Below are 27,638 nucleotides of genomic sequence, written 5' to 3' on the forward strand. Positions count from 1 at the left end.
TGATGTAATTTTGGTTTTTATTTGCCAGTATTTTAGTATTTATGCAACAAGAGAGAGATTGATCTGTAATTCTCTTTTTCAGTAATATCTTTATGTGGTTTGAGTGTCAGGGTACCAGTAGTTCATAAAAAGAGTTTGACAATGTTCCTTCTGTTTCTGTTATGTGAAACACTGTGAGGAGTATAGGTATTTGTTTTTCTTGGAAGTTCTGGTAGAATTCTGCACTAAAAACATCCAGCCCCAAAACAAAAAAAAATTGTTTTTGATTGGCACATTTTTAATGACCACTTCTATTTCCTTGTGGTTTGTTGGTTAATTTAAATTGCTGAATAGATCTTATTTTAATTTTAGTATATGGTATTTATCTAAAAAAATTCCATTTCTTTTATATTTTCCAATCTTGTAGAGTACAGGTTTTTGTAGTATGACCTAATGATTCTCTAAATTTGCTCAATGTCTGTTGGTATGTTCCCCTTTTGATTTTGTTAATAACTATTTGTCAAGTAAACCTGTTTTACATTCTTATATGATACTAGAATTAAGTTACTCTGAATGGGAGTTCTGCAGTTTTGAAAGTCTGTTTATAGTAATGACTCCAATAAATTTTAAACTCTGTATAAAACATGACTGTAGAGTGCATTTAGCACAGTGAGAAAAATGACAGCTGCCATTTCAAATAATTTTATTAATTTTAGACTTGTTAAAGTTATATCTCTAGCTTATGCACTGACTAAAAATTATAGTAGGCAGCCAACAATAACAGATACTGTCCTGTAAAGATTTTGGACAAAGATTACATGTTGCTAAATTGAATTAGATTTCATGAACGCTAAAGGTTGAACTTATGGTTGCACAATGTCATGGTAATTGTATATACTAAAATGATCCAATAAAATGTGAGTTTTGGAGTAGTTTCCTATAAAACTCATTTGTAAATAATTTTTATCCTCAGGCACACATGTAATAATACAGCTATGATCTTTTCATCTTGGTGTTTGACATTTTATCTTGGAAAATCACCAAAGCAGCAGGCTAAATGTTATCTCATCTAATTTGTAAAATCATTTGAATGATATAGTCAAAGCTAAATAACTTTAATTGATGCAATTACTATGGCACAATACATACTTACATAATTTTGCTATTGACATAGAAGTTTAGATTGTTTTAATTAGAGAAAGTATCCATTCTGAAATTGGATTAGGTAAATGCCATTAGAGATATTCCTGATGCATTCTCCCACCCTTACTTACCTAAAGAAATATTGGTAGGCTATGGTGCTAATTCAGAACAATGTTCTGAGAATGATGAGGAAACACCACACATAAATATGGTAGGAATTCCTACAAACAGTAGTCTAAGTTACCTGACCACTTAGGTGTGGCCTCTTTTACCATATATGCTGATGTAAAGCATGTGTCTGACCTCTCTTTTGGCTTTGGGATTCAGTTGCTATTCCCTGTTTGAGCAGAGAACTGTAATCTGTGAGTCTACCCCTAAATAAATAACCCTCTATTATACTAAATTCTGAGCTAGTGTGGGATGTCTTTTTTGGTGTCCATCTTCATCTGGCTCTCAATGTAGTTTGGGAATGAGAAGAAAACAGTATAGAGAGTTGAAAATTGTTTAAAAATATAAAACAAAGTCTTAAAGGACAGGATACAGAAAGTCATAGATTAAAAGAAGTAAAAAAAGGAATAAGCCATATAAATATGAAATATACCCAGAGAGTCTGGGTTATGTATATTATTATGTTATCTTTGAATTTTTTGACTGTGAAGGAGCTAAGTACAGAGAGACATTTCATTGCATAGTCTCCTAAGCTAACCAACATAAAGGTATATTGACTTTATATTTTGAGTTTAAGGATATGTTGCTTTGGAAAAGAGTTTCTTCATTTGTTTCTACAGAGGATGAGAACCCATGGATTGCTTCTAGAATAATGTGGTTTGATTGACCAAGACCCCTTGAAAGGTTGCTCTGAACACTCCTCATATGTGCCTATTCACCTACAGTCTTTGTGGAACTCTGACACACAGCTTGATCCAAAACTGAGGGTACCTAAGAGGTTAGTAAACAGCCACATGGCAGGACACCCCACTCTCTAGGACCTCCCCATCAGGACAAAACCTTAGGCCCCATCTCCAACTCTCTTGGCTTTTCTAGCCAGCAAACAGGGAGTTTCCTGTGGCTAGGCTCTCCTCCAACCCACCTAACTGCCATTGAAACTACTAGCTACACCCCACCCCGAAACCTGCAATCTCAGTGGAACTCTGAAATACAGCTTGCTCCAATACTGTGGGAACTTAAGAGGTGAGTGAACAGCCAGACTCCCCTCTCTCTAGGACCTCCCCAGTCAGACAAAACCCAAGGGCACTTCTCCAACTCCCTTCAATTTTCTAGCCAGTCAGCAGGGAGTTTCCTATGGGTAAGCTTCTCCAAAACCCAAACCCATCCACCAATCCCCTCAAGATACTAATCAAAACCTGCCTAAGAGCTGAGAACTTGCTGTAATACTGAGGGGACCAAGAGCATGCTACAACATTGAGGGAATTAAGAGAGAGCACCATGAGAGCAAACCAGGAGAAAAGACCAAGAGAGCAGGTGTATAGAGAACTAAGAGGCTTTCTGAGACAGACATTGAGAGTACAGAGAAAACCAAGAAAAACTCCCAAATACACAGACAGCCACAGCAAGGGTTGGACCAAGATACAAAGACATAGCTGACATCATATGTAAGGGGCCAATGCAAGAATACCTCCAACAACCTAAAAAACAATATGGTAACACCAGAACCCAGTGGTCACACATCAGAAAGAACAGATCATCCTAATCCAGAAACAGTAGAAGAAAACGACTTTACATGTCTTTAGTAAAATGGTGAAAACCTTTAAAGAGCAAGTGAAAAGCTTCATTAAAGAAATGGAGAAGAAAAAATAATTGGATGAAATTAATAAATCCCTCAAAGAAAACCAAGAAAAAGCAAGCTAACAGGTGAAGAAAATAGTTCAAGATTTGAAGAAGGAAATAGAGGTAATAAAGAAAACATAAACTGAGGAAATTTTGGATATCTAAAATCTGGGTAAACAAACAGGAGCTACGGAGACAAGTATAACCAACAGAATACAACAGATAGAAGAAAGAATCTCAGACACTAGAGATATTAAAGGAAATAAACTCATTGGTCAAAGAAAACATTAAATCTTAACACAAAACATTCAAGAAATCTGGGACACCATGAACAAAAAGAAATCTAAAAATAATAGCAATATAAGAAGGAGAAGAACTCCAGTTAAGACACAGAAAAATGTATTCAACAAAATTACAGAAGAAAACTTTTCCAACCTAAAAAAGTATCCCTATGAAGGTACAAGAAGTTTCCAGAACACCAAATAGACTAGATTAAAAGAATCTTCTTATATGGAGAAACCCTGTCTTGAAAAATCAAAAAAAAATCTTCTTGCCATATTATAATCAAAACACAGAACATGCAGAATAAAGAAAGAATATTAAGAGCTACAAACGAAAAAGGTCAAGTAACACATAAAGGTAAACCTAACAGAATTACACCTGACTTCTCAATGAAAACCTTAAAAGCAGAAGGTCCTGGATAGATGAACTGCAGACACTAAGAGACCATGGATGCAAGCCCAGACTACTGTACCCAGAAAAGTTTTTGTACCATCTATGGAGAAACCAAGATATTCCAGGACAAAAACAGATTTCAACAATACATATCCACAAACCAAGGACACTATAAAAGCCTTACAGAATGTACTACAAGGAAAACCCAAACCCAATTAGCTAACTATACCAACAATAACATGGACTTCTGATAACCCCCACCAGCATAATCAAAAGAAGGGAAATACACAAAAACTACTTCCAAAAAATAACTGAAGTTAACAATCACTGGTCAGTAATATTGTTTAATATCAATGGACTGAATTTGCCTATAAGAAGCTAAGAGAATGAATATGAAAACAGGCTCCAGCATTCTATTGTTTACAAGAAACACAAAGACAGACACTACCTGAGAGTAAAGTGTTGTGGAAAGGCTTTCCAATCAAATGTACCTAAGATACAAGTGGGTATAGTTGTCATAATATCTAACAAACTTGATTTCAAACAAAAATCCATCAGAAGAAATGGAGAAGGACACTTTTTATACTCAGAATAAGAACAATTCATAAAGATAAAGCCTCAATAACAAACATCTATACCCCAATACAAGAGCACCCACATATGTAAAAGAAGCATTACTAAAACTTAAATCACACATCAAACCCTACAAACTTATAGTAGGAGAATTCAACACTCCACTCACACCAATGGACAGGTAAACCAAGCAGAAACTTGACAGAGAAATAAGAGACCTAACAGATGTAATGAATCAAATAAACTTTAAAAACATCTATATAACATTGCACCTAAACACAAACGATTATAACTTCTTATCACATCAGGGAATCTTCTCTAAAATGGATCATATACTCAGTAACAAAGCAAACCTCCAGAGATACAAAATTGAAGTAATCCCTGTGTCTTTTCAGATCACTATGGATTAAAGTTAGAATTTAACAACAATACTACTCAAATTAAGCCTATAAACTCATGGAAACTGAAGAGTCAACTACTGAACCACCCCTGGGTCAAAAAAGAAAAACAAGAAAAAAAAGAAAAAAATTAAATTCTTCCTTGAATTCAACAAAAATGAAAGCATAACATATTTAAACCTATGGAACACTATAAAAGCAGTGTAAGAGGAAAGCTCATAGCACTAAGTGTCTTCATAAAGAAAGTGGAGGAAGCTCACATTAATGACTTAACAGCACACAGGAAAGCTCTAGAACAAAAAGAAGCAGACTCACCCAGGTGGTATATAAGGCAGGAAATAATCAAAATTATGGCTGAAATTAGTGAAAGAGAAACAAAGAAAAATACAAAGAATCAATGAAACAAAGAGCTGATTCTTTGAGAAAATCAATAAGATTGACAAACCCATATCCAAACTCAACAAAAGACAGAGAGAGATCACCCAAATTAGCAATATCAGAAATGAAAAGAGGGACATAACAACATGCACTGGGGAAGTTCAGAGAATCCTTAGGTCTTACTACAAAAACCTGTACTCCCAAAACTTGGAAAATGTAAAAGAAATGGACAATATTTTAGGTAGATAACATATACCAAAATTAAATCAAGACCGGGTAAGCAATTTAAATTGACTATAAGCTGTGAGAAATAGAAGCTGTTATCAAAAACTTCTCAACCAAAAATACCAGGACTGAATGGTATAGGTGCAGAATTCTACCAGAACGTTTAAGAAGAGGTAATACCTATACTCCTCAAAGTGTTTGACATAATAGAAACAGAAGGGACATTGCTGAACTCTTTTTATGAGCCTACAATTACCATGTTAACAAAACTACACAAAGATTAAACCAAGAAAGAGAATTACAGACCAATCTCCCTCATGAACATTGATGCAAAAATTCTCAATAAAACACCGGCAAACCAAATCGAAGAACACATCAAAAACATCATTCATCATGATCAAATAGGTTTCATCTGTGAGATACAGGGACAGTTCAACATACAAAAATCTATTTTGTAATCCATGAAAAAATAAACTGAAATTAAAAAAAGTGATCATTTTATTAGATGCTGAAAAAGCATTTGAAAAAAATCCAACACACCTTAATAATAAAAGCCTTGGAAATTCAGGGATACAAGGAACATATTTAAATGTAATAAAAACAATATAGAGTAAGCCAATAGCTAACATCAACTTAAATGAAGAGAACCTCAAAGCAATTTAAAAAAATTAGGAACAGGTGACCAGCGGCAGCAGCCCCGGACAGGGAACTCTGAAGTTCCTCATCCCCCACCCTATACTATCTGGGCTTCCTGCAGGGACTCTGCTCCCCGCATATTGCCTCTCTCTTCCTATCCCACCCAGCTTACATCCAGAACCCTTCTTCCTCCTGTCCCCTTTCCTCTTTGGGCACATAACACCATCCAGCTCAGTCTGTCTGGTGCTGGGGGCGAATCCTCAGGGCAAGTAGGCAAGCGAGACTTCCTTTGTTTCACTGGCCTGACTGCACCAAGGAAGCTAGGCGCTTTGTTTACAAACTACCCAACCTGCATGGAGGTCTGATCTCGGCACCAGGAGAGCCATCAGTGGGGTGAGTTTGTGACCCATGGTAGCAGCCCCGGACAGGGAACTCTGAAGTCCCTCATCCACCACTCTATACTTCCTGGGCTTCCTGCAGGGACTCTACTCCCTGCATACTGCCTCTCTCTTCCTTTCCCACCCAGCTTGCATGCAGAAGCCTTCTTCCTTCTGCCCCCTTTCCTCTTTGGGCACATAACACCACCAAGCTCAGCCTGTCTGGGCGCTGGGGGCGAATCCTCAGGGCAAGTAGGCAGGCAAGACTTCCTTTTTCACTTTTTCACTGGCCTGCACCAAGCAAGGTAGGTGCTTTGTTTACGAAATACCCAACGTGCACGGAGATCTGATCTCAGCACCAGGAGAGCCATCAGTGGCAGAGCTAATCTCGGCACCAGGACAGTCATCAGTGGGAGAGCAAATCTCAGCACCAGGAGAGCCATCATTGGACACGGAGATCTGATATTGGCACCAGGAGAGACATCACTGGAGCACCAGAAGAGCCATCACTGGGGAGTGCCATCACTGGGAAGTTACATCAGTAGGCAAGGAGAACTGATAAAGTAAAAGAAGATCCATAGGGGAACATTCAGAGGAAGATATTGGCAGGTGCCAATGTAAGAATTCACCCAACAATCAGAAAAACAATATGAAACCACCAGAACCCAGTGACCTCACAACAGGAGGACATGAGCAATTTAATCATGAAGAAGTAGAAAAAATTGACTTTATGAAAGTGATTGATGCCCTTAAACAGCATGTAAAAAATGCCCTTCTACAAATGGATGAGAAGTATAAGAGAAAGTTTGAAGAATTGAGTAAATCAGTGAATGATACCCAAGGAAACCAAGGAAAAACAATCAAACAGACAATTAAAAAAGTTCAAGACTTGAAAACTGAAATGGAGGCAAAGAAAAAAAAAACAAAAGGCCGGCTAGACAGGAAAACTCTAGGTAAACGAATAGAGACTACAGAATCAAGCATAACCACCAGAATACAAGAGATAGAAGAAAGAATCTCAGATTCTGAAGATACCAGAGAAAATAAACACGCTGATCAAAGAAAACAGCAAGGCCAACAAACTCTCATCACAAAACATTCAGGAAATATGGGACAAAATAAAAAGACCAAACCTAAGAATAATAGGAGTAGAAGAAGGGGAAGAGGCTCAGCTCAATGGTCCAGAAAATATATTTAATAAAATTATAGAAGAAAACTTTCCCAACTGAAAGAAAGATATACCTATGAAGGTTCAAGAAGCATACAGAACACCGAATAGGCTGGATCAAAAAAAAAAATAAATCCCCTCACCATATAATAATCAAAACACAAAGCATACATAACAAAGAAAGAATATTAACAGCTGGAAAGGAAAAAGGCCAAGTTACTTATAAAGGTAAACCTATCAGTCTTACACCTGACTTCTCTATGGAAACCATGAAAGCCAGAAGGTCCTGGATAGATATACTGAAGAAACTAAGAGACTGTGGATGCAAGCCCAGACTACTATACCGAGCCAAACTTTCGTTCACTATAAATGGAGAAAACAAAATTTTCCAGGGTAAAAACAAATTTAAACAATACGTAGCTACAAATCCAGCCTTACAGAAAGTAATAAAAGTAAAATCACTAAGCAAGGAGTCCAACAATGACCACAATCTCTCAGACAACTAGAGACCCTTCACCAGCGCAACTCAAAGAAGGGAAACAAACAAAATTTACTACTAAAAAAATGACCGGAGTTAACAACCACTGGTCATTAATATCACTTAATGTCAATGGACTCAACTCAACTATAAAAAGGCTAAGACTAAGAGATTGGATACGAAAACAGGATCCAACATTCTGCTGTTTACAAGAAACACACCTCAACCACAAAGACAGACACCTACTCAGAGCAAAGGGTTGGGATAAGGCTTATCATGTATATGTACCTAAGAAACAAGCAGGTGTGGCCATACTAATTTCTAACAAAGTTGACTTCAAACTTAAATCAATCAGAAGAGATGGAGAGGGACATTTTCTACTCTTATTAGGAAAAATTCATCAGGATGAAGTCTCAATCCTGAATATCTATGCCCCTAATATAAAAGCACCCATGTACGTAAAAGAAACATTGCTAAAAGTCAAGGCAGCCATCAAACCGCACACATTAATAGTAGGAGACTTTAACACTCCTCTCACACCAATGGACAGGTCAATTAGACAGAAACCTAACAGAGAAATAAGAGAATTAATGGAGGTAATGAATCAAATGGACTTAGCAGACATCTATAGAATATTCCACCCAAATAGGAAAGAATATACCTTCTTCTCTGCAGCTCATGGAACCTTCTCGATAATTGACCACATACTCGGTAACGAAGCAAACATCCACAGTTACAAAAAAATATCTGTAACCACCTGTATCTTATCAGATCACAATGGATTAATGCTAGAATTCAGCAACAATGCTACCCCCAGAAAGCCTACAAACTAATGGAAACTGAACAGTCAACTACTGAACCATACCTGGATTAAGGAAGAAATAAAGAAAGAAATTAACGTCTTCCTTGAATTCAATGAAAATAAAGAAACAACATACTCAAACCTATGGGACACTATGAAAGTAGTCTTGAGAGGAAAGTTCATAGTACTAAGTGCCCACATAAAGAAAACAGAGGAAGCACACATTGGAGACTTAACAGCCCACCTGAAAGCTCTAGAAAAAAGGAAGCAGACTCACCTAGGAGGAGTAGAAGACTGGAAATAATCAAACTAAGGGCTGAAATCAACAAAATAGAAACACAGAAAACAATCCAAAAAATCAATGAAACAAAAAGCTGGCTCTTGGAGAAAATCAACAAGATTGATAAACCCCTATCCAAACTAATCAAATGGCAGAGAGAGGAAATTGCAAATTAATAAAATCAGATAAGAAAAGGGGGACATAACCACAGACACAGAGGAAATTCAGAGAATCATTAGATCTTACTACAAAAGCATGTATGCCACAAAACTGGAAAATGTTAAAGAAATGGTCAATTTTTTAGATGAATACCATATACCAAATTAAACCAGGACCAGGTGAACAACCTAAATAGACCCGTGAGTCGTGAAGAACTAGAAGCTGTTATCAAAAACATCCCTTCAAAAAAAAGTCCAGGAACAGATATTTCAATGCGGAATTCTACCAGAACTTCCAAGAAGACCTAATACCTATACTCCTAAATGTATTTCACAATATAGAAACAGAAGAGTCATTGCCAAATTCCTTTTATGAAGCTACAGTAACTGTGATACCAAAACCACACAAAGACTCAACCAAGAAAGATAATTACAGGCCAATCTCACTCATGAACATGGATGCAAAAATCCTCAACAAAATACTGGCAAACCGAATCCAAGAACACATTAGAAAAATTATCCATTCTGATTAAGTAGGCTTCATCCCAGAGATGCAGGGCTGGTTTAACATACGTAAATCTATCAATGCAATCAATCATATAAACAAACTGAAAGAAAAAAACCATACGATAGTTTTATCAGATACTGAAAAAGCATTTGACAAAATTCAACATCCCTTTATGATAAAAGTCTTGGAGAGATTAGGGATGCAAGGGTGATACCTAAATATAATTAAGCTATTTAAAACAAGCCGACAGCTAACATCAAATTAAACGGAGTGAAACTTAAAGCCATCCCACTAAAATCAGGAGCACGCCAAGGTTGTCCACTCTCTCCATACCTCTTCAATATATTTCTTGAAGTCTGAGCAATAGCAATAAGACAACATAAGGGGAACAAGGGGATTCGAATTGGAAAGGAAGAAGTTAAACTTGCATTATTTGCACATGATATGATAGTGTACTTTAGGGACCCCAAAAACTCCCCAAAGAACTTCTACAGCTGATTAATACCTTTAGTAATGTGGCAGGATACAAGACCAACTCCAAAAAAATCAGTCGCCCTCTTATACACAAAGGATATGGAAGCAGAGAAGGAAATAAGAGAATCATCACCTTTCATGATAGCCACAAACAGCATAAAATATCTTGGGGTAACTCTAACCAAGGAAGTGAAAGATCTATTTGACAAAAACGTTAAGTCTTTGAAGAAAGAAATGGAAGGGGATACCAGAAAATGGAAGGATCTCCCTTGCCTTGGATTGGGAGGATCAACATAGTAAAAATGGCATTTTACCAAAAGCAATCTATAGATTCAATGCAATCCCCATCAAGGTCCCATCAAATTTTTCACAGACCTTGAGAGGACAATAATCAACTTTATATGGAAAAACAAAAAAACCAGGATAGCCAAAACATTCTCATACAATGAAGGAACTACTGGAGGCATTACCTTCCATGACATCAAACTCTACTACAGAGCTACACTAATGAAAACAGCGTGGTACTGGCATAAAAACAGAGAAGTTGATCAATGGAATCATATAGAAGACCCATTTTTAACCCACAAACCCATGAACACCTCATTTTCAATAAAGGAGCTAAAAGTGTACAATGGAAGAAAGAAAGTATCTTCAACAAATGGTGCTGGCACAACTGGATGTCAACCTGTAGAAGAATGAAAATAGACTCATATCTATCACCATGCACAAAACTCAAGTTCAAATGGATCAAAGATCTCAATATCATTCTGAACAGATTCAACCTGATAGAAGAGAAAATGGGAAGTACCCTACAACATATGGGCACAGGAGATCGCTATGTATAACCCCAACAGCACAGATATTAAGGGCAACATTGAATGAATGGGACCTCCGGAAACTGAGAAGCTTCTGTACAGCAAAGGACACTGTCATTAAGAGAAAAATTCACCCTACTTACTGGGAGAAGATCTTCACCAACCCAAAAACAGACAAAGGTCTGATCTCCAAAATATATAAAGAACTCAAGAATCTACACCTTAAAATGAAAAGTAACCCAATTAAAAAATGGGGCACTGAACTGAACAGAGAATTCTCAACAGAAGAAGTTCAAATGGCCAAAAGATAGTTAAGGTCATGCTCAACCTCCTTAGCGATCAGAGAAATGCAAATCAAAACAACTTTGATATCATCTTACACCTTTCAGAATGGCTAAAATAAAAAAAAAACAAAAACAAGGATAGCCATTGCTGGAGAGGTTGTGGAGAAAGGGGTACCCTCATCCATTGCTGGTGGGACTGCAAACTTGTGCAACCACTTTGGAAATCAGTGAGGCGATTTATCAGAAAATTAGGATCAACCTACCCCTGGACCCAGCAATACCACTCTTGGGAATATACCTAAGAGTTTCATTATCATATGACAAAAGCATTTGTTCAACTATGTTTATACCAGCATTATTTGTAATAGCCAGAACCTGGAAGCATCCTAGGTGTCCTTCATTGGAAGAATGGATGAAGAAAGTGTGGAATATATACACATTAGAGTACTACTCTGCAGTAAAAAACAATGACTTCTTGAATTTTGCATGCAAATGGATGGAAATAGAAAATACTATCCTGAGTGAGGTAACACAGACCCAAAAAGAAGATCATGGGATGTACTCACTCATAATTGCTTTCTAGATACGGATAGGGGGCCCCTGAGTCTATAATTTGTGGTCCTACAGAAGCTAAACAAGAGGAAAAACCCAAGGAAAAACATATAGTTATCCTCCTGGCTATGGGAAATAGACAAGATTGCCGGGCAAAATTTAAATTCTTGGGGGTAGGGTGGGCTGGGTTTAAGTGGAGAAGGAGAGAGAAAGTGTGAAGGAGAGAATGAGGGGAAGTTGGGGAAACGGGATGATTGGGGATATAGGAATGTGGGATAGGGGAGCAGGGAAACTCATATCTTAGTTAAGAAAACCACCTAAGGTTTTCAAGAGACTTTAACTTGGGGTGGCTACCAGAAGCCCAGGGCAATGTCCCCACTTATTACCTTGGGCACCTGAGCATAGGGAACCTGAAATGAACCTATCCTATATCCATACTGATGAATATCTTGCATATCACCATAGAACCTTCATTTAGCCATGGATGGAGATAGAGACAGAGACCAACACTGGAGCACTGGACTGAGCTCCCAAGATCCTAATGCAGATCAGAAGGAGGGAGAACATATACAACGAAATCAGGACAACGAGGGGTGCACCCTCCCACTGAGACAGTGGGGCCGATCTATTGGGAGCTAACGAAGGCCAGCTGGACTGTGACTGAAAAAGCATGTGATAGAACTGGAATCTCTGAACATGGCGGAATGAGAGCTGACGAAGGCCAAGGAGAATGGCATGGGGTTTTGATCCTACTTCAGGTTCTGGCTTTGTGCGAGCCTAGACAGTTTGGATGTTCACCTTCCTAGATCTGGATGGAGGGGGGAGGACCTTGGACTTTTCACAGGACAGAGAACCCTGACTGCTCCTGGGACTGGAGAGGGAGAAGAAGAGGATTGGGGGGAGTGGGGAAGGGGCGAGAGGAGGTGAAGGGAAATGGGAGGGGGGAGGAGGCAGAAAATTTTTTTTCAATAAAAAAAACAAAGCATACAGAACAAAGAAAGAATATTAAGAGCTGGAAAGGAAAAAGGCCAAGTTACTTATAAAGGTAAACCTATCAGACTTACACCTGACTTCTCTATGGAAACCATGAAAGCCAAAAGTTCCTGGATAGATGTACTGCAGAAACTAAGAGTCTGTGGATGCAAGCCCAGACTACTATACCCAGCCAAACTTTGTTCACAATAAATGGAGAAAGCAAAATTTTCCAGGATAAAAACAAATTTAAACAATACGTAGCTACAAATCCAGCCTTAAGGTAAGTAATAGAAGGAAAATCATTAACCAAGGAGTCCAACATTGACCACAATCTCCCAGACAGCTAGAGACCCTTCACTAGCGCAACTCAAAGAAGGGAAACACACAAAATTTACTACTAAAAAAATGACCGGAGTTAACAACCACTGGTCATTAATATCACTTAATGTCAATGGACTCAACTCAACTATAAAAAGGCACAGACTAAGAGATTGGATATGAAAACAGGATCCAACATTCTGCTGTTTACAAGAAACACACATCAACAACAAAGACAGACACCTACTCAGAGTAAAAGGTTGGGATAAGGTTTATCAAGTAAATGGACATAAGAAACAAGCAAGTGTGGCCATACTAATTTCTAACAAAGTTGACTTCAAACTTAAATCAATCAGAAGAGATGGAGAGGGACATTTTCTATTCTTAAAAGGAACAATTCATCAGGATGAAATCTCAATCCTGAATATCTATGCCCCTAATATAAAAGAACCCACGTACGTAAAAGAAACATTGTTAAAACTCAAGGCAGCCATCAAACCGCAAACATTAATAGTAGGAGACTTTAATACTCCTCTCTCACCAATGGACAGGTCAATTAGACAGAAACCTAACAGAGAAATAAGAGAATTAATGGAGGTAATGAATCAAATGGACTTAACAGACATCTATAGAATATTCCACCCAAATAGGAAAGAATATACCTTCTTCTCTGCCGCTCATGGAACCTTCTCAAAAATCGACCACATACTCGGTAACAAAGCAAACATTCACAGTTACAAAAAAATATTAATAACCACCTGTATCTTATCAGATCACCATGGATTAAAGCTAGAATTCAGCAACAATGTTACCCCCAGAAAGCCTACAAACTAATGGAAACTGAACAGTCAACTACTGAACCATACCTGGATTAAGGAAGAAATAAAGAAAGAAATTAAAGTCTTCCTTGAAGACAATGAAAATAAAGAAACAACATACTCAAACCTATGGGACACTATTAAAGCAGTCCTGAGAGGAAAGTTCATAGCACTAAGTGCTCACTTAAAGAAAACAGAGAAAGAACACATTGGAGACTTAACAGCCCATCTGAAAGCTGTAGAAAAAAAAAGAAGCAGACTCACCTAGAAGGGGTAGAAGACTGGAAATAATCAAACTGAGGGTTGAAATCAACAAAATAGAAACACAGAAAACAATTGAAAGAATCAATAAATCAAAAAGCTGGTTCCTGGAGAAAATCAACAAGATTGATAAACCCCTATCCACACTAATCAAACGGCAGAAAGAGAATGTGCAAATTAAATAAGATCAGAAATGAAAAGGGAGACATAACCACAGACACAGAGGAAATTCAGAGAATCATTAGATCTTACTACAAAAGACTGTATGCCAAAAAACTGGAAAATGTGAAAGAAATGGACACTTTTTTAGGTAAATACCATATACCAAAGTTAAACCAGGACCAGGTGAACAACCTAAATAGACCTGTTAGTCGTGAAGAATTAGAAGCGATTATCAAAAACCTCCCATCCAAAAAAAAGTCCAGGACCAGATGGTTTCAATGCGGAATTCTACCAGAACTTCCAAGAAGACCTAATACCTATACTCCTTAAGGTATTTCACAATATAGAAACAGAAGAGTCATTGCCAAATTCCTTTTATGAAGCTACAGTAACTCTGATACCAAAACCACAAAAAGACCCAACCAAGAAAGAAAATTACAGGCCAATCTCACTCATGAACATCGACGCAAAAATCCTCAACAAAATTCTGGCAAACTGAATCCAAGAACACATTAGAGAAATTATCCATTCTGATCAAGTAGGCTTCATACCAGAGATGCAGGGCTGGTTTAACATACGCAAATCTATCAATGTAATCCATCATATAAAATAAACTGAAAGAAAAAAACCATATGATTGTTTCATTAGACGCTGAAAAAGTATTTGACAAAATTCAACATCCCTTTATGATAAAAGTCTTGGAGAGATTAGGGATACAAGGGTCATACCTAAATTTAATTAAAGCTATATACCGCAAGCCTACAGCTAATATCAAATTAAATGGAGAGAAACTTAAAACCATCCCACTAAAATCAGGAACACGCCAAGGCTGTCCACTCTCTCCATACCTATTCAATATAGTTCTCCAAGATTTAGCAATAGCAATAAGACAACATAAGGGGATAAAGGGGATTCAAATTGGAAAGGAAGAAGTGAAACTTGCATTATATGCAGATGATATGATAGTGTACATGAGCGACCCCAAAAACTCCACCAAAGAACTCCTACAGCTGATAAACGCCTTTAGGAATGTGGCAGGATACAAGATCAACTCCAAAAAATTAGTTGCCCTCTTAAACACAAAGGATATGGAAGAAGAGAGGGAAATCAGAGAAGCATCACCTTTCACGATAGCCACAAACAGCATAAAATATCTTGGGGTAACTCTAACCAAGGAAGTGAAAGATCTATTTGACAAGAACTTTAAGGCATTGAAGAAAGAAATTGAAGAGGATACCAGAAAATGGAAGGATCTCCTTTGCTCCTGGATTGGGAGAATCAACATAATAAAAATGGCAATTCTACCAAGGGCAATTTATGGATTCAATGCATCCCCATTAAAATCCCATCAAAATTCTTCACAGATCATGAAAGGACAATAATCAACATTATATGGAGAAACAAAAAACCCAGGATAGCCAAAACAATCTTATACAATAAAGGAACTTCTGTAGGCATTACCATCTCTGACTTCAAACTCTATCACAGAGCTACAGTAATGAAAACAGCGTGGTACTGGCATAAAAACAGAGCAGTCGACGAATGGAATCGTATAGAAGACCTGGATTTTAACCCACAAACCTATGAACAACTAATTTTCGATAAAGGAGCTAAAAGTATACAATGGAAGAAAGAAAGCATCTTCAACAAATGGTGCTGGCACAATTGGATGTCAACCTGTAGAAGAATGAAAATAGACCCATATCTATCACCATGCACAAAACTCAAGTCCAAATCGTTCAAAGATCTCAATATCAATCTGAACACACTGAACCTCATAGAAGAGAAAATGGGAAGTACCCTACAAGATATAGGCACAGGAGATCGCTTCTAATGTATAACCCCAGCAGCACAGACATTAAGGGCAACATTGAATAAATGGGACCTCCTGAAACTGAGAAGCTTCTGTAAAGCAAAGGACACTGTCATTAAGACAAAAAGGCAGCCTACTGACTGGGAGAAGATCTTCACCAACCCCACAACAGACAAAGGTCTGATCTCCAAAATATATGAATAACTCAAGAAACTAGAAGTTAAAATGATAATTAACCCAATTAAAAAATGGGGCACTGAACTGAACAGAGAATTCTCATCAGAAGAAGGTAAAATGGCCAAAAGATACTTAAGGTCATGCTCAACCTCCTTAGCGATCAGAGAAATGCAAATCAAAACAATTTTGAGATATCATCTTACACCTGTCAGAATGGCTAAAATCAAAAACACCAAGGATAGCCTTCGCTGGAGAGGTTGTGGAGAAGGGGTACCCTCATCCCTTGCTGGTGGGACTGCAAACTTGTGCAACCACTTTGGAAATCAGTGTGGCGGTTTCTCAGAAAAATTGGGATCAACCTACTCCTGGACCCAGCAATAGCACTCTTGGGAATATACCCAAGAGATGCCCTATCGTATGACTAAAGCATTTGTCCAACTATGTTCATAGCAGCATTATTTGTAATAGCCAGAACCTGGAAGCAACCTAGATGCCCTTCAATAGAAGAATGGATGAAGAAAGTGTGGAATATATATACACATTAGAGTACTATTCTGCAGTAAAAAACAATGACTTCTCGAATTTTGCATGCAATTGGATGGAAATAGAAAATACTATCCTGAGTGGGTAACCCAGACCCAAAAAGAAGATCATGGGATGTACTCACTCATAAATGGTTTCTAGCCATGGATAGGGGCCACTGAGTCTATAATTTGTGATCCTAAAGAAGCTAAACAAGAGGGTAAACCCAAGGAAGAACATATAGATATCCTCCCAGCTATGGGAAATAGACAAGTTTGATGGGCAAAAAATTGGAATCTTGGGGGGTTGGGTGGGATGGGGATGAGGGGTGATGGGGAGAGAAAAGTGTGGAGGAGAGGATGAGGGGAACTGGGGTAATCGGGGTGATTGGGGTCAAAGGGAGGTTGGATTGGGGAGCACGGAAACTCATACCTTAGTTAAGAGAGCCACCTAAGGGTTGGCAAGAGACTTGAACGTGGAATGGCTACCAGATGCCCAGGGCAATGTCTCCAGTTATTTCATTGTGGCACCTGAGGATAGGGAACCTGAAATGAACCTATCCTATAATCATACTGATGAATATCTTGCATATCACCATAGAACCTTCATCTAGCGATGGATGGAGATAGAGCCAGAAACCCACACTGGAGCACCGGACTGAGCTCCCAAGGTTATAATGAGGAGCAGAAGGAGAGAGAACATGAACAAGGATGTCAGGACCATGAGGGGTGCACGCAACCACTGAGACAGGGGGCCGATCTATTGGGAGCTCACCAAGGCCAGCTGGACTTCTACTGGGAAAAACATGGGATAAAACCGAACTCTCTGAATGTGGTGGACAATGAGAGCTGACGAGAGGCCAAGGAGAATGGCACAGGAACTTTCATCTGGCGATTGATCGAGAGAGAGACAGAGACCCAATTTGGAGCAACTGTCTGAGCTCTTAATGTCCAAATGAGAAGCAGAAGGAGGGAGAACATGAGCAAGGAAATCAGGACCACTAGGCGTGCACCCACCCACTGTGACAGTGGAACTGATCTATTGGGAGCTCTCCAAGGCCAGCTGGAATGGGACTGAATAAGCATGGGTTGAAACTGGACTCTCTAAACAAGGCGGACAATGAAGGCTGATGAGAAGCCAAGGACAATAGTACTAGGTTTCGATCCTAATACATGAACTGGCTTTGTGGGAGCGTAGCCTGTTTGGATGCTCACCTTCCTGGACCTAGATAGAAGTGGGAGGACCTTGGTCTTCCTGTAGAGCAGGGAATTTGGACTGCTCTTCAGTATCGAGAGGGAGGGGGAGTGGACTGGTGGGAGGAGAAGTAGAGTGGGGACAGGGGGAGGGGAGCGGGGGGAGGGGGCAATATGTGGGAGGAGGAGGAAGGAAATGGGAAACGGGGAACAGTTGGAAATTTTAATTAAAAAAATAAATAAAAAATGAGAAAAAAAAGAAAAGAAACAGAGAAAGCACACATTGGAGACTTAACAGCCCACCTGAAAGCTCTAAAAAAAAGAAACAGACTCACCCAGAAGGAGTAGAAGAATGGAAATAATCAAACTAAGGGCTGAAAGCAACAAAATAGAAACACAGAAAACAATTGAAAGAATCAATGAAACAAAAAGCTGGTTCCTGGAGAAAATCAATAAGATTGATAAACTCCTATCATAACTAATCAAACGGCAGAGAGAATTTGCAAATTAATATATCAGATATGAAAAGAGGAACATAACCACAGACACAGAGGAAATTCAGAGAATCATTAGATCTTACTAAAAAAGCCTTAATGCCACAAAACTTGAAAATGTTATAGAAATGGACACTTTTATAGATGAAAACCTTATACCAAAGTTAAACCAGGACCAGGTAAGGAACTTAAATAGACCTGTGAATCACGAAGAATTAGAAGCTGTTATAAAAAACCTCCCTTCCAAAAAAAGTCCAGGACCAGATGTTTCAATGCAGAATTCTACCAGAACTGCCAAGAAGACCTAATACCTATACTCCTAAATGTATTTCACAATATAGAAACAGAAGAGTCATTGCCAAATTCCTTTTATGAAGCTACAGTAACTCTGATACCAAAACCACACAAAGACTCAACCAAGAATGAGAATTACAGGCCAATCTCACTCATGAATATCGACACAAAAATTCTCAACAAAATACTGGCAAACCGAATCCAAGAACACATTAGAAAAATTATCTATTATGATCAAGTAGGCTTCATCCCAAAGATGCAGGGCTGCTTTAACATACGCAAACCTATCAGTGTAATCCATCATAAAAATAAGCTGAAAGAAAAAAAAACATATGATCATTTCACTAGATGCTGGAAAAGCATTTGACAAAATTCAACATCTCTTTATGATAAAATCATGGAGAGATTAGGGATACAAGGGTCATACCTATATAATTAAAGCTATTTACAGCAAGCCAACAGCTAACATCAAACTAAACGGAGAGAAACTTAAAGCCATCCCACTAAAATCAGGAACACGCCAAGGCTGTCCACTCTCTGCATACCTCTTCAATATAGTTCTTGAAGTCTGAGCAATAGCAATAAGACAACATAAGGGGATAAAGGGGATTCAAATTGGTAAGGAAGAAGTTAAACTTGCGTTATTTGCAGATGATATGATAGTGTACTTAAGCGACCCCAAAAACTCCAAAAAAGAACTTCTACAGCTGTTAAATACCTTGAGCAATGTGGCAGGATACAAGATCAACTCCCAAAAATCAGTCGCCCTCTTATACACATAGGATATGGAAGCAGAGAGGGAAATAAGAGAATCATCACGTTTCACGATAGCCACAAACAGCATAAAATATCTTGGGGTAACTCTAACCAAGGAAGTGAAAGATCTATTTGACAAGAACTTGAAGTCTTTGAAGAAAGAAATTGAAGGATAACAGAAAATGGAAGGATCTCCCTTGCTCTTGGATTGGGAGGATCAACATAGTGAAAATCACGATTCTACCAAAGGCAATCTATAGATTCAATGCAATCCCCATCAAGGTCCCATTAAAATTCTTCACAGATCTTGAGAGGACAATAATCAACTTTATATGGAAAATCAAAAAACCCAGGATAGCCAAAACATTCTCATACAATAAAGGAACTTCTGGAGGCATTACCATTCCTGACTTCAAACTCTATTACAGAGCTACAGTAATGAAAACAGCATGGTACTGGTATAAAAACAGAGAAGACAACCAATGGAATCATATAGAAGATCCGGATTTTAACCTACAAACCTATGAACACCTCATTTTCGATAAAGGAGCTAAAAGTGTACAATGGAAGAAAGAAAGCATCTTCAACAAATGGTGCTGGCACTACTGGATGTCAACCTGTAGAAGAATCATAATAGACCCATATCTATCACCATGCAAAAAACTCAAGTCCAAACGGATCAAAGAACTGAATATCAATCTGAACACACTCAACCTGATAGATGAGAAAATGGGAAGTACCCTACAACACACGGGCACAGGAGATCGCTTCCTATGTATAACCTCAGCAGCACAGACATTAAGGGCAACATTGAATACATGGGACCTCCTGAAACTGAGAAGCTTCTGTGAAGCAAAGGACACTGTCCCTAAGACAAAAAAGGCAGCCTACTGACTGGGAGAAGATCTTCACCAACCCAAAAACAGACAAAGGTCTGATCTCCTAAATATATAAAGAACTCAAAAACTAGACGTTAAAATGGTAATTAACCCAATTAAAAAATGGGCACTGAACTGAACAGAGAATTCTCAACAGAAGAAGGTCGAATTACCAAAAGATACTTAAGATCATGCTCAACCTCCTTAGCGATCAGAGAAATGCAAATCAAAACAACTTTGAGATATCATCTTACACCTGTCAGAATGGCTAAAATCAAAAACACCAAGGATAGCCTTTACTGTAGAGTTTGTGGAGAAAGGGGTACCGTCATCCATTGCTGGTGGGACTGCAAACTTGTGCAACCACTTTGGAAATCAGTGTGGCGGTTTCTCAGAAAAATCGGGATCAACCTACCCCTGGACCCAGCAATAGCACTCTTGGGAATATACCCAAGAGATGCCCTATCATATGACAAAAGCATTTGTCCAACTATGTTCTTAGCAGCATTATTTGTAATAGCCAGAACCTGTAAGCAACCTAGATGTCCTTCAATGGAAGAATGGATGAAGAAAGTGTGGAATATATACACATTAGAGTACTACTCTGCGGTAAAAAAACAATGACTTCTCGAATTTTGCATGCAAATGGATGGAAATAGAAAATACTATCCTGAGTGAGGTAACCCAGACCCAAAAAGATGATCATGGGATGTACTCACTCATAATTGGTTTCTAGCCATGGATAGGGGGCCACTGAGTCTATAATTTGTGATCCTAAAGAAGCTAAACAATAGGGCAAACCCAAGGAAAAACATATAGACATCCTCCTGGCTATGGGAAATAGACAAGATTGCCGGGCAAAAAATTGGAATCTTGGGGGTGAAGTCGGATAGGGGTAAGGGGAGATGCAGAGTGAAAAGTGTGAAGGAGAGTATGAGGGGAACTTGGGGATACGGGATGATTGGGGATATAGGAATATTGGATAGGGGAGCAGGGAACCTCATATCTTAGTTAAGGTAGCCACCTAAGGGTTGGCAAGAGACTTGAACTTGGAGTGGCTCCCAGATGCACAGGTCAATGTCTCCAGTTCGTTCCTTGGGCACTTGAGGATAGGGAACCTGAAATGAACCTATTCTATAACCATACTGATGAATATCTTGCATATCACCATAGAACCTTCATCTAGCCATGGATGGAGATAGAGACAGAGACCAACACTGGAGCACTGGACTGAGATCCCAAGGTCCTAATGAGGATCAGAAGGAGGGAGAACATGAACAACGAAGTCAGGACCACGAGAGGTCCACCCACCAAGTGAGACAGTGGGGCCGATCTATTGGGAGCTCACCAAGGCCAGCTGGACTGTGACTGAAAAAGCATGGGATAATACCGGACTCTCTGAACATGGCGGACAATGAGAGCTGACGAGAGGCCAAGGACAATGGCACTGGGTTTTGATCCTACTTCAGGTTCTGGCTTTGTGCGAGCCTAGACAGTTTGGATGTTCACCTTCCTAGATCTGGATGGAGGGGGGAGGACCTTGGACTTTCCACAGGGCAGGGAACTCTGACTGTTCCTGGGACTGGAGAGGGAGGAGAAGAGGAGTGGGGGAAGGGGGAGTGTGGCAGGAGGAGGGGGAGGGAAATGGGAGGTGGGGAGGAAGCGGAAAATTTTTTTTTCGATAAAAAAAGGTAGAAAAGCAAAATATAACTCCTTCAGTGAGTAACACTCTCTGGGATTTCCCCAATGTTCTACCTGCCTTTTCAGTAATAACATCAGAGAAGTTTCTGAAAACCCTACGGTCATCAAGGAACATATATGGGAGACTGTACATATGAATGATCTAAAAGAAATTAAACAACCAGTTATGATTTTTGAGCTACATTCATCCTTTGTTAGAGAGATGCTCAAAACCTGGTCTATTAGTAACCAGGCAACCCCCACAACTGGGTACAATTGATATCAGCTGTTCTAGAGAGCAGGCTGCAATTGCATTGGAAATACTTGTTCAGACAAGAGGCTAGACTTCTAGAACAGCAGGAAAGAGTGAAGGGATTTGAGATTTCCCTGGATCAAATTCTAGGTGAAGGACTTTTCTCAGATCCTCTAGAACAAGCTAATTGTGATGAACACACCTTATCCATATGTACTATAGCAGCCTTAAAGGCTTGGGACAGGGTTCAATACTCAGGACAGAGAATGGAATCGTATATCAGAGTTAAACGGGGTCAGAGAGAACCCTTTAGTGGCTTTTTACAAAGACTAATTAAAGATGTACAAATAGCGATATCTGACCCAGAAGTGAGATGTACAATAATTGAGAATTGACTTATGAGAATGCCAATGGGGTGTGCAAAAAGATCAGATCAGCACCCTTGGATGAATGGGTCTTACATACAATTAAGTTGATACATTTGACTATAGCACTGAAGCATGGGTAGAAGAAGCAATTTCTAATGGTAAAAGAAGGCATCAAGATACCAAATGTTTTTATTGTGGCAAAATGGGACATATGAAAAGGAATTGTAGACAATGGATTTCCAGAAATAATAATAATGCCTCTTCTAGGAATAACAGAAATAGGAGGACTCAGCCTTCAGGTTTATGTAGGAGATGTGGGAAAGGCAGACATTGGATGAATGAGTGTAGGTCAACAAGAGATAGACAAGGCAATGCATTACCATCGGGAAATGCAATGGGGGATCTCTCGCAGGCCTCCATGGTGAATGTGGTCCAGTCATTTCCAGTTACTGCAGAGAATGTTCTTCATCAGGAAAATTAGAAAGCCCCATGCCTGCTGTTAACAACAATAATGGTCTGAAGGATGAGTTATGTATATTTTGGCAGACTTCTATAAGTGAACAAAGACCAAAGCTAAGAGTGTGCGTAAATGGCATTTTTATTACTGGCCTGCTGGACATAGGTGCAGATGTAAGTATCATTACTCCAGAATCTTGGCCTCTTCAGGACATAAATTCCTGGGAATTGGAACCCTATCTCAAGTAAGGCAAAGCATGAGATAGGTTGAATACATAGGGCTAGAAGGACAAATAGGAAAACTAAGGCCATTTGTAGCCAATATTGCAGTGAATTTATGGGGCCGTGACCTATTACAGCAATGGAATAGCCAAATTAACATTCCTGCTGCTTCTAGAGCCTGTATTTCTGAGGACAATATTAAAAGACATTACAGACAGCAGAAACTGGCTGTTCTGGCTGTACAGGAACACAAAACAATTAATGCCCATTCAGAGATACCAACAGCCCTGCCTCTAAAATGGTTGACTTAGAAACCAATATAGACAAAGCAATGGCCTTTAGCTGAGGAAAAGTTACAGGCTTTAGAACAGCTGGTACAAGAGCAATTAGATGCTCGACATATAGAAGAATCTACCAGCCCTTGGAATTCTCCTGTATTTGTGGTTAAGAAAAAATCTGGTAAATGGAGAATGGTGACAGATCTCAGGGCTATCAACAAGGTTATTCAACCTATGGGCCCTCTACAATCTGGAATTGCTTTGCCCTCTTTATTACCAAAAGGATGGCCTCTCATAGTTATTGATTTAAAGGATTGTTTCTTCACTATACCTTTACAAGAAAAAGAGAGAGAAAAGTTTGCCTTCACAGTGCCTACGAGGAGATACTAGTGGGCCGTCCTCCCACAGGGTATGTTGAACAGCCCCACCTTGTGCCAATATTTTGTAAATCAACCATTTGAAATAATATGCAAGCAACTTCCTAAGTCTATAATTTATCGTTACATGGATGATATTCTGTTATCTGATTCAAACATGGATACCTTGGAAAGACTGAAGAAACAAAGACAGTTTTACCTAAATGGGGATTGCAGATTGCTCCTGAAAAAATTCAGAGAGGAGATTCTGTTAATTATCTAGGTTATAAAATGAGTTTACAAAAAATTAAGACACAAAATGCACAAATTAGGAGAGATCGTCTATGAACACTTAATGGCTTACAGGACTTTTAGGAGACATTTCCAGCCTACAACCAGCTGTTGGGATAACACCTGATCTAATATTTCATTTGAACAAAATCTTGGATGGTGATAAAGGCTTGAACAGTCCCAGAGAATTAACAGCTGAAGCAGTAAAGGAACTGACAATGATTGAGGAAAAATTACAAAAGTCACATGTGGACAGGGTGAATCAGAGCTCAGTTGTATTCTCATCATATTACCTTCCAAAATTTCTCCTACAGGAATTTTAATGCAGAGATGATATTATCTTAGAATGGAACTTTTTACCACATAAACCAAGTAAGAAATTAAAATATCATGTGGAAAAAGTCTTTGAATTAATTATAAAAGGCAAATTGAGACTTCGTCAACTAGCAGGCATAGACCCAGAAGAAATTATAGTGCCCTTCAGTGCTGACGAACTAAAAAAGTTATGGGAAGATAATGAACCATGGCAAAGAGTTTGTGCTAATTTTTTGTGAGAAAATAATAACAACTATCCAAAAAGCCAGAGGCTTAACTTTATAAAGAGAACGTCTTGGATTCTTCCTCAAATCATACGTGATGTTTCAATAACTGGAGCCTGTACATTTTATACTAATGATGCTAAAAAATCAGGGAAGGCAGGTTACAAATCAGAAGACTTGTAAAGGTGGAACAAAGTCCTTATAATTCTGTCCAGAAGGCAGAATTATATGTCATTCTTATGGTGCTAAGGGATTTTAAAGAGCCTCTTAATATAGTTTCTGACTCACAATACACAGAAAGAGTTATCTTACATATTGAAACTGCTGAATTTATACCTGATGATACAGAACTAACCTCATTGTTTATCCACGTACAAGATTTGATCAGGAACAGGCTTTGCCCTATGTATATAACACACATCCAATCCCATATGGGTCTGCCGGGTCCTCTAGCACAGGGTAATGCAGAAATTGATCAATTGTTGATGGGTAGTGTGCTGCAGGCCTCTGAATGTCATAATAAACATCATGTCAATAGCAAAGGCTTGAAGAAAGAGTTTTCTATTACATGGCAACAAGCTAAGGAGATTGTAAAGAAATGCCCTACTTGCTCTTTCTATAATCAAACACCACTGCCTTCAGGGGCTAATCTAAAGGACACTCAAAGGAATGAAATTTGGCAGATGGATGTGTTCCACTTTGCAGAATTTCACAGATTAAAATATGTACACCAAACCATTGACACTTATTCAGGTTTTCAATGGGCAACTGCTTTAAGCTCAGAAAAAGCTGATTCAGTAATCACTCATTTCTTAGAAGTCATGGCTATCGTGGGTATACCTGCACAAATAAAGACAGATAATGGTCCAGCTTATGTATCTAGGAGAATGAAACGATTTTTTGCTTATTACAAATTAAGCATGTTACAGGTATACCATACAATCCTACAGGTCAAGCAGTCATAGAAAGATCAAATTGCACTATAAAGGATACGTTAAACAAACAGAAACTGGTGGAAAATACCCTCAGAAATAGGTTACATAATGCTTTATTAACCTTGAATTTTCTCAACGCTAATGAGAAGGGGACAACAGCCGCAGAAAGATATTGGATAATAAAAAAGTCTGCTGGATTAAACCAACCAGTTTATTTCAAGGATATGCTGACCTCGCAATGGAAGCCAGGAGATGTGCTGCATTGGAGAAAGGGTTTTGCTCTTGTCTCCACAGGAGAGGAAAAATTGTGGATACCATCCAAATTGAAGGTTTGGTTTGAAGAGGAGAAGCCCCTTGGAAAAGAAAAATAACAATTCATTTGCAAGGATGGCGATCATACTGATAGTAAGAAAAAATATAGGTTGGAGTCAGGGTTATTTTCTTGTCTCCACAGGAAAGCACTCATCTTCAAAGAATTTAAAGGACACTGGATATTTAAATACTCACGGATGGAAACCCACTAAGGATTAGCAATGAAACTAAATAGGTTACATAACTATAATTTTTTACTATGTATTAATTTACATTTTTTTAATAAATATGTAGAGCTGGTTTTGGAGTTGGACTATGCCTCAGTCCCTCTTCAATTCCAAGCCTGTTGATAAGAGATATCTCAGAGTTTCTTTCTCAGGTCAGGAGCCATGATATGGGACAGAATAATAGTAATAATAATAGTAATGATAATTGATAAACCTTTGCCTTTCTTCATATCTGTGTCTGTCTTTATTACACCTTTTATTGAATATATGTGTGTGTGTCTGTATATGTCTTTGTTGATAATGTTTAACTTTCCCATAACAAACAACAAATTTTCCTACAGTAATCTTTGAAGTTTTCAGGCCCCACAACATCAACTCCACCCCTGGTTACTATGACATCATGATATTGATAGTGTTAATTTGACCTGTTTTTTGGTACCAACTGCACAAGACAGTTTCAAATGGTGCACATTTTTGACAACACTCTGGCCAGACCTCCTCAAAACACTCAGAGGCTATTTACAATTTTCTCAGACCAAATGTTTTTTTATTGTTTATTTATTTATTAAAGATTTCTGCCTTCTCCCGGCCACCACCTCCCATTTCCCTCCCCCTCCCCCATCAAGTCCCCCTCCCTCATCATTCCTAAGAGTAATCCAGGTTCCCTGCCCTGTGGGAAGTCCAAGGACCACCAACCTCCATCCAGGTCTAGTAAGGTGAGCATCCAAACTGCCTAGGCTCCCACAAAGCCAGTACGTGCAGTAGGATCAAAAACCCATTGCCATTGTTCTGGAGTTCTCAGTAGTCCTCATTGTCCATTATATTCAGCAAGTCCGGTTTTATCCCATGCTTTTTCAGACTCAGGCCAGCTGGCCTGGCTGAGATCCCGTTGCACCTTCCCCATTGTCTCAGTGTGTGGGTGCACCCCTCACGGTCCTGAATTCCTTGCTCATGCTCCGTCTCCTGCTCATGATTTGAACCTTGAGATGTCAGTCTGGCGTTCCAATGTGGGTCTTTGTCTCTGTCTCGTTTCATTGCCTAAATGTTTTTCTTTGGGTTCACCTTCTTAATTAGCTTTTCTAGGGCCACGCATAATAAGCTCAACGTCCCCTATTCATGGCTAGGAAACAAATATGAGTGAGTACATCCCATGTTCCTCTTTTTGGTCTGGTTTACCTCACTCAGGATAGTGTTTTTCATTTCCATCCATTTGCCTGCAAAATTCAGGAAGTCATAGTTTTTTACTGCTGAGTAGTACTCTAATATGTATATATTCCATACTTTCTTCATCCATTCTTCCATTGAAGGGCATCTAGGTTGTTTCCAGGTTCTCGCTATTACAAACAATGCTGTTATGAACATAGTTGAG

The 27,638-nt window shown here is 38.8% G+C and overlaps 1 pseudogene; it reads right to left on the reverse strand.

Annotated features, from left to right (window-relative positions):
- Window positions 1–27,638, reverse strand: part of LOC130868814 (RAC-beta serine/threonine-protein kinase-like) — a 70,033-nt pseudogene that overhangs the window by 34,638 nt on the left and 7,757 nt on the right.

Source organism: Chionomys nivalis, chromosome Y (genome assembly GCF_950005125.1).
Source record: "Chionomys nivalis chromosome Y, mChiNiv1.1, whole genome shotgun sequence".
Lineage (NCBI taxonomy): Eukaryota > Metazoa > Chordata > Mammalia > Rodentia > Cricetidae > Chionomys > Chionomys nivalis.